We start from the raw sequence: 8385 nt of genomic DNA, 5'->3' as shown, positions 1-8385 counted from the left end.
AACAGCAAACTCTTAGAAAAACAGTGGGTTAAAGGGGAAATCTCAACAGAAATTAAAAACTACCTTGAAACTAATGAAAATGATAACACAACATAGCAAACTTATGGGATACAGTAAAAGCAGTACTGAGAGGGAATTTATAGCCATAAATTCATACATCAAAAAAGAAGAAAGAGCAAAATTGAAGAACTAACTGCACATTTGGAGGAATTAGTAAAAAAACAACAAAATAACCCCACAGGAAGAAGAAAGAAAGAAATAACAAAGATAAGCGCAGAAATAAATGAAATAGAAAATAAGAAAGCACTTGAAAAGATAAATAAAACCAAGAGCTGGTTCTTCGAAAAGATCAATAATTTGACAAACCCTTAGCTAGACTAACAAAAAAAAAAAAGAAAGAAGATGAAAATACATAAATAAGAAATGAGAAAGGAGATATCACCACTGACCCCACAGAAATAAAACTATCAGAAGAGGATACTTTGAAAAACTATATTCCAACAAAAATGACAATCAGAGGAAATGGACAAATTCCTAGAAACACATAAGCAGCTTATATTGATGAAAAAAGAAATTGATGATCTCAACAAACCAATCACAATTAAAGAGATAGAATCAGTCATTAAAAACCTCCTAACTAAGAAGAGCCCAGGGCCAGATGGCTTCACAGGTGAATTCTACAAAACATTCCGGAAAGAACTAATGCCAATCTTGCTGAACCTTTTCCAAAAAATCGAAACAGAAGGAACATTACCTGACTAATTCTATGATGCCAATACTACCCTAGTACCAAAGTGATACAAAGACACCACAAGAAAGGAAAATTACAGACTAATTTCGCTAATGAACCCAGATGCAAAATTCCTCATCAAAATACTTGCTAACTGTATTCAACAACATATTAAAGAATTATACACCATGATCTAGTGGAATTCATTCCGGGTATGCAAGGATGGTTCAATATAAGAAAATGAATCAATGTAATAAACTATATAAACAGATTGAAGGGAAAAACATCACATGATTATATCTATAGATGCAGAAAAAGCATTTGACAAAATACAACACCCTTTCTTGACAAAAATACTGCAAAAGATAGGAATACAAGGAAATTTTCTGAACATGATAAAGAGTATATAGGAAAAATTCACAGCCAACATCGTTTATAATACTGAAATCCTAAAATCGTTCCCGCTAAAATCAGGAAAAAGACAGGGATGCCCACTATCACCTCTTCTATTTAACATTGTCTTAGAAATACTTGCTCAAGCAGAGAGGCAAGAACCAGATATAAAAGGCATTCAAATTGGAAAGGAAGAAGTCAAAATTTCGATATTTGCAAATGACATGAATCGTCGACAGCTAAGATTCTAGAACACATAAATGAGATTAGTCCACTACACCATGGAGCCTAGAGTGCCTACAACTGAAAGCAGGAGGATTACATCCAGTACCCATGTGGAATCTAAGCCCCCTCTTTTTTTTTTTTTTTTTTTTTAATTTTTTTATTTTTTATTGACTTTGTAATAATATTACATTAAAAATATCTATGTGAGGTCCCATTCAACCCCACCCCCCCACCCCCCCTCTCCCCCCCCCCAACAACACTCGTTCCCATCATCATGACACATCCATTGGATTTGGTAAGTACATCTTTGGGCACCTCTGCACCTCATATACATTGGTTCACATCATGGCCCATACTCTCCTCTATTCCATCATGTAGGCCCTGTGAGGATTTACAATGTCCGGTGATTATCTCTGAAGCACCATCCAGGGCAGTTCCATGTCCCGAAGACGCCTCCACCTCTCATCTCTTCCTGCCTTTCCCCATACCCTTTGTCCATTATGTCCACTTTTCCCAATCCAATGCCACCTCTTCTATGTGGACACTGGATTGGTTGTGTCCATTGCACCTTTATGTCAAGAGGAGGCTCAGATTCCACCTGGATGCTGGATGCAATCCTCCCATTTTCAGTTGTAATCACTCTAGGCTCCATGGTGTGGTGGTTGTCCTTCTTCACCTCCATCTTAGCTGAGTGTGGTAAGTCCAATAAATCAGATTGTAGGTGCTGGAGTCTGTTGAGGCTCAGGATCTGGCTATCACATTGTCAGTCCAGAGATTCAAATCCCCTAAATATATCTTAAACCCCAACATTAACTGCACCTCCAGCACATTAGCATGAAAGTCTTATGAAGGGAGATCCCATCTGAGTCCAGATTCATCACACATAAACACCATTTCCAAAGAGGGGCCATCTGCCCTGGTAGTTAACCCCATCGGCCATGACCATAACTCCCATGGGTCTCTTTAGCCCTCAAAGGAACCAATATCTGGGGGTTGTATCTGCTTTATCTGTCTCTCTGACTCTGCTCAGTTGTGCATGAGGGCAAACCTTCTGCCAGCCTCCAGACTCTTTTTTAGAAACTCGTAGCCATATAAACTCATTTCTCCTTTCCATTTCCCCCTTACTTTAGGTCAAACAGCATTTTAAAGTCATGGTATTTTATGTAGACATGGATATTCTGCTGATCTGCATTGAACCTTCCGTATAAGGTCATTTTCCAGTTGCATCATCAGTTGGTAGTTGATAGTGGTCCCTCGTTGCCAGGGAGGCTCATCCCCGGGTGTCATGTCCCACGCTGGGGGGAAGGCATTGCATTTACATGCTGAGTTTGGCTTCGAGACTGGCCACATTTGAGTAACATGAAGGCTGACAGAAGGAAATTCCCAGGCACAAAGTTGCTCTAGGCCTTGTTATTATTTTGGGTTTATCAGCTCACAAGCATAGTCATTAGTATCAGGGGCTCACTGTTGAACCCTCACTCCCTCCCGGTCCCCACCACTGTACCTGGGAGACTCGCTGCTCCCCTAGGGACCACGACAGAGCACCACTGGCCAGGAACCCAGTACCCCCCCTACTGTGGTTTTTAATTGTTGCCACTATGAGTATATCCAAACATTGCCATGCACCCTGGACATATGTTCTGTACCGCTCCCTGTCAGTCATATATCACCTGTCATTGGTATCCCATACCAGTATCCCTCCATTGCCATTGTTGAAACACTCTGTGATCCAGAACTCCCCGAAATTTGAAGCCCAATATAATGTCATGGTCCCTTACTAGGGAATGTCTAAGCCCCCTCTTGACATAGATGTGCAATGGACACAACCAATCCAAGGTCCACAGAGGAAATGTGGCATTGGTGTGGGAAAAGTGGCCATGGTGACTGCTGGGTGCGGGGAATGGGAGGAAGAGATGAGATGTGGAGGCATTTTCGGGACTTGGAGTTGTCCTGGGTGGTGCTTCACGGACAACTACGGGACATTGTAGATCCCCCCAGGGCCCACTGGATGGAACGTGAGAGAGTATGGGCTATGATGTGGACCATTGACCATAAGGTGCAGCAATGCCCAGAGATGTACTTACCAAATGCAATGGATGTGTCATGATGATGAGAGAGAGTGTTGCTGTGGGGGGAGTGGTGGGGTGGGGGCGGTGGGGTTGAATGGGACCGCATATTTTTTGAATGTAATACTTTTAAAAAATGAATTAAAAAATGAGATTAGTAAAGATGCAGGTTATAAGATCAATGCACAAAAATCAGTAGCATTTCTGTACACCAATAATGAACAAGATCAGGAGGAAATCAAGAAACAAATACCATTCACAATAGTAAATAAAAAAATCAAGTATTTAGGAATAAATTTAACTAAAGAAGTAAAAACCTTATACACAGAGAACTACACAACACTGTTCAAGGAAATCAACGAAGACCTAAATAAGTGTAAGAATATTCCCTGCTCATGGATAGGAAGACTAAATATTATTAAGATGTCTATTCTAACTAAAACTGATTTACACATTCAATGTAATCCCAATAAAAATCAACACAACATTCTTTAAGGAACTAGAAAAACTAGTTATGGAATTTATTTGGAAAGGAAAGAGGTCCCAAATAACCAAAGTCATATTGAAAAAGAAAAACGAAATTGGAGGAATCACAATTTGTGTCTTCAGCACATACCACAAAGCTACAGTAGTGAAAACAACATGGTATTGGCAGAAGGAGAGACACACAGACCAATGGAACTGAATTGAGAGTTCTGATATAGATCCTCATATATATAGTCATAAAATATTTGATAAAGCCACCAAACCCTCTCAACTGGGAGAGAATGATCTATTCAAAAAATGGTGCCTGGAGAACTGGATATCCATATGTAAATGTATGAAAGAGGATTACCATTTCTCACCTTATCAAAAAATCAACTCAAGATGGATCAAAGACCTAAATATAAGAGACAAGTCCATAAAGACTTTGGAAAATAATGTAGGGTGGCATATGCAAGACGTTGTAATAGGAAATGGCTTCATGAACTTCATACGAAAAGCAGGAGCAGCAAAAGAACAAATAGATAAATGGCACTTCCTCAAATTAAAGCCTTCTGCACTTCAAAGGAGTTTGTCAGGAAAGTGAAAAGAGAGGCTACCCAATGGGAGACAATATTTGGTAACCATATATCTGATAGGAGACTTATCACCTGCATATATAAAGAATTCCTATATCTTGAAAATAAAAAGACAAAAAACCCATTTAAAAAATGGGAAAAATATTTAAACTGACACTTCTCCAAAGAAGAAATACAAATGTCTAAAAAGCACATTAAAAAAATGCCCCAAATCTCTATCTATTAGGGAAATGCAAATCAAAACTACAATGGGATACCATCTTACTCCCATAAGATTGACAGCTATAAAAAAACAGAAGACTACAAATGTTGGAGAGGATGTGGAGGAAAGGATACACTCATCCACTGCTGGTGGGAATGCAGAAGGATCCAGTCATTCTGGAGGATAGTTTGGCAGTTTCTCAAAAAACTAGCTATAGATTTGCCATATGACCCAGCAATTCCACTGCTGGGCATATACCCAGTAGAACTGAAAACAAGGACACAAACCGAAATATGCACACTAATGTTCATAGCAGCATATATTTCACTATTGCCAAAAGTTGGAATCAACCCAAATGGCCATGAACAGATGAATGGATAAATAAAATGTGGTATATACATACAGTGGAATACTACTCAGCTTTAAGAATGAATACACTATGAACACACGTGATAACATGGATGAATCTTGAGAACCTTATGTTGAGTGAAGCAAGCCAGGCATTGAAGGACAAATACTACATGACCTCAATGATATGAAATAAGTAAACCAAGCTGCCTCAGAGAGCTAGAGACTGGAAGATAGGCTTACAGGAAATTGGGGGGTAGAGGAAGGATGTAAGCTGATACCTACATGGGTGAAATCTATGATAAAGCTGGAGGTAAGTATTTGTACAAGGAAGGGATAAAATGGGGGAAGAGGGTTACCTTTGGTTGGGGCTATGCTGGCTTGAGGGAGGCTAGGGATGGAATGATGGGTAATATTGCCCAAGAAGTTTGGGGGAGCATGGGGCAACATAGGAACATAGAAGATTGTCAGATATTTGGTTGAGAGTATGATGAGAAAAGTTTTTAAAATATAATAAGGATGGTTACCTGTTTAAGAAGCTTAAAGGGGATAATCCGATGCAGGACAGGCTCCTAGGGAGTATGTGAATGCTCATTTTGCCATAGTGGGTTATATCATTGGATAGAGTCCCATATAATGAAAGTGAAGGTATACCCACATCCTGGGGAGGACTGGTGTTCTCTAATAGAGGAAATTGTATCTCTCGAGAAAAATGGTGGCTCGCAGTGCATTAGGGCACTTGAGCATGATCAAGGGGTCATTGTTGGACCTTCCTTCTTTTTTGGTCTTTGCCATTGCTCTTGGGGGATTGTTGCTGTTCCTTTAGGGACTGTGATAGAGCTCCCCTGGCTAGGAACTCAGCCCTCCCTGAGTTGTTGTTTTTAATTGTGTCCACTATGAAAATATCCAAACATTTTTATGTACCCTGAATATATGCCCTGGAGAACTCCCTGCCAACCAAGTGTCCCCTGTCAATAACATCCCACACCAGTATTTCTCCCCTGCCATTTTTTTTTATTTTTTTATTTTTTATTGACTTTGTAATAATATTACATTAAAAATATATATGTGAGGTCCCATTCAACCCCACCCCCCACCCCCCCTCTCCCCCCCCCCAACAACACTCGTTCCCATCATCATGACACATCCATTGGATTTGGTAAGTACATCTTTGGGCACCTCTGCACCTCATATACATTGGTTCACCTCATGGCCCATACTCTCCTCTATTCCATCATGTAGGCCCTGTGAGGATTTACAATGTCCGGTGATTACCTCTGAAGCACCATCCAGGGCAGCTCCATGTCCCGAAGACGCCTCCACCTCTCATCTCTTCCTGCCTTTCCCCATACCCTTTGTCCATTATGTCCACTTTTCCCAATCCAATGCCACCTCTTCTATGTGGACACTGGATTGGTTGTGTCCATTGCACCTTTATGTCAAGAGGAGGCTCAGATTCCACCTGGATGCTGGATGCAATCCTCCCATTTTCAGTTGTAATCACTCTAGGCTCCATGGTGTGGTGGTTGTCCTTCTTCACCTCCATCTTAGCTGAGTGTGGTAAGTCCAATAAATCAGATTGTAGGTGCTGGAGTCTGTTGAGGCTCAGGATCTGGCTATCACATTGTCAGTCCAGAGATTCAAATCCCCTAAATATATCTTAAACCCCAACATTAACTGCACCTCCAGCACATTAGCATGAAAGTCTTATGAAGGGAGATCCCATCTGAGTCCAGATTCATCACACATAAACACCATTTCCAAAGAGGGGCCATCTGCCCTGGTAGTTAACCCCATCTCCCCTGCCATTTTTGAAGCTCTCTGTGATCCAAAACTTCTTCAAAAATGAAACCTAATATATTCCCAGGTTCCATTAATAGTAAAATGGAATATAGTGATGAGTTTAAAGGTTAGATATAGAATACATATTAATTTAGAAAAATTAAGGTAAAAATAATATGGGTATCAAAAAATTTAAAGATGCAAAAGCTGTGCTTTTGATGTTTTGCCTTCCATCACTGTAGTGCATGTTGCCCTGTATGCAAATTGGCCAGGCAATTTCTCCCGTCTTTTCCTCAGTGTCTATGTCCATTCTTTTTCTTTTTTTTTTCCAAATTATTAAACTTGTTTTAGGTCACAGTAATTCATATATACAATATACAGTACTTCCATATATACAACATAAAACCCTTTTCCCTTCCAAAGCAATATTCTCTTTACTTATTCATACTATACTTACTGAATGTGTACAGATATTGCGACAATATCTTTCAAACAAGGCAATATTTGGGTTTACATAGTTTATATTTTAGACTATACAATTTTCTAGATTTTTGGTTATCTTATGTTTTACATTATGATTTACATTTTAGCCTATCAGCCCCTATATATTTTTCGTGAAATTTAACATGTCTTATATCCATCCTTGCATAATCTTGTGGAACACTTCTAGTGCCCACACAGTTACATTGATTCCATCTATTCAAAGCACATATACTAAAATTTGAACGATACAGGGAATATTAGCATGGCCTTTGCACTGGGAGGTTTTAGTAACTGATTCTATCTCTTTATTTGTGGCTGGTTTGTTGAGATCATCAATTTCTTCTTTTGTCAATATAGGTTGCTTATGTGCTTCTAGGAATTTGTCCATTTCCTCTAAATTGTACTTCTTGTTTGAATATAGTTTTATAATGTATCCTCTTATAATAGGCTTTATTTCTTTGGAGTCATTGTTGATATTTCCTATATCATTTCTTATTTTGTATACTTGCGTATATCTTTTCTCTTTTTTAGTCTAGCTAATGGTTTATCAATTTTGTTGATCTTCTCAAAGAATCACCTCTTTGTTTTTTTTATTCTTTCAAGTGCTTGCTTATTTTCTATTTCACTTAGTTCTGCACTGAACTTTGTTATTTCTTTCTTTGTTTACAAATTCCTCCATGTGTGCAGTTAGTTCTTCACACTTAGCTCTTTCTTTTTTGATGTATCAGTTTATTACTATGAATTTCTCTCTCAGTACAACTTTTGCGGCATCCCTTAAGTTTTGATATGTTGTGTTAACATTTTCATTCGTTTTGAAGTAGTTATTTATTTCTTTTGAGATTTCACCCTTGACCCACTGTTTTTACAAAAGTATGTTGTTTAACTTCCATATCTTGTTGCCAAATCTGTGTCTCTGGCAATTGCAGATTTCCAGCTTCATTCCATTGTGTTCAGAGAAATTATTTTGTATTATTTCAATCTTTCTGAATTCATTGAGACTTTTTTGTGGCCTAGCATGTGTTCTGTCTTGGAGAATGATCCATGTGTGCTTAAGAAGAATGTATATCCTGCTGTGTTTGTGTGTAATGTTCTGTA

General features: G+C 38.8%; 1 non-coding gene across 1 annotated transcript; it reads left to right on the top strand.

The window, feature by feature from the left end:
• The first annotated feature begins 7493 nt into the window (after positions 1-7493).
• Positions 7494-7601, top strand: LOC131277320 (U6 spliceosomal RNA). The gene has a single exon (XR_009184517.1). It is a non-coding gene; the product is annotated as a U6 spliceosomal RNA (small nuclear RNA).
• The last annotated feature ends 784 nt before the right edge of the window (positions 7602-8385 follow it).

Source organism: Dasypus novemcinctus, chromosome X (assembly GCF_030445035.2).
Source record: "Dasypus novemcinctus isolate mDasNov1 chromosome X, mDasNov1.1.hap2, whole genome shotgun sequence".
Taxonomy (NCBI): Eukaryota; Metazoa; Chordata; class Mammalia; order Cingulata; family Dasypodidae; genus Dasypus; species Dasypus novemcinctus.
This window is presented reverse-complemented; position numbering and strand designations above follow the sequence as displayed.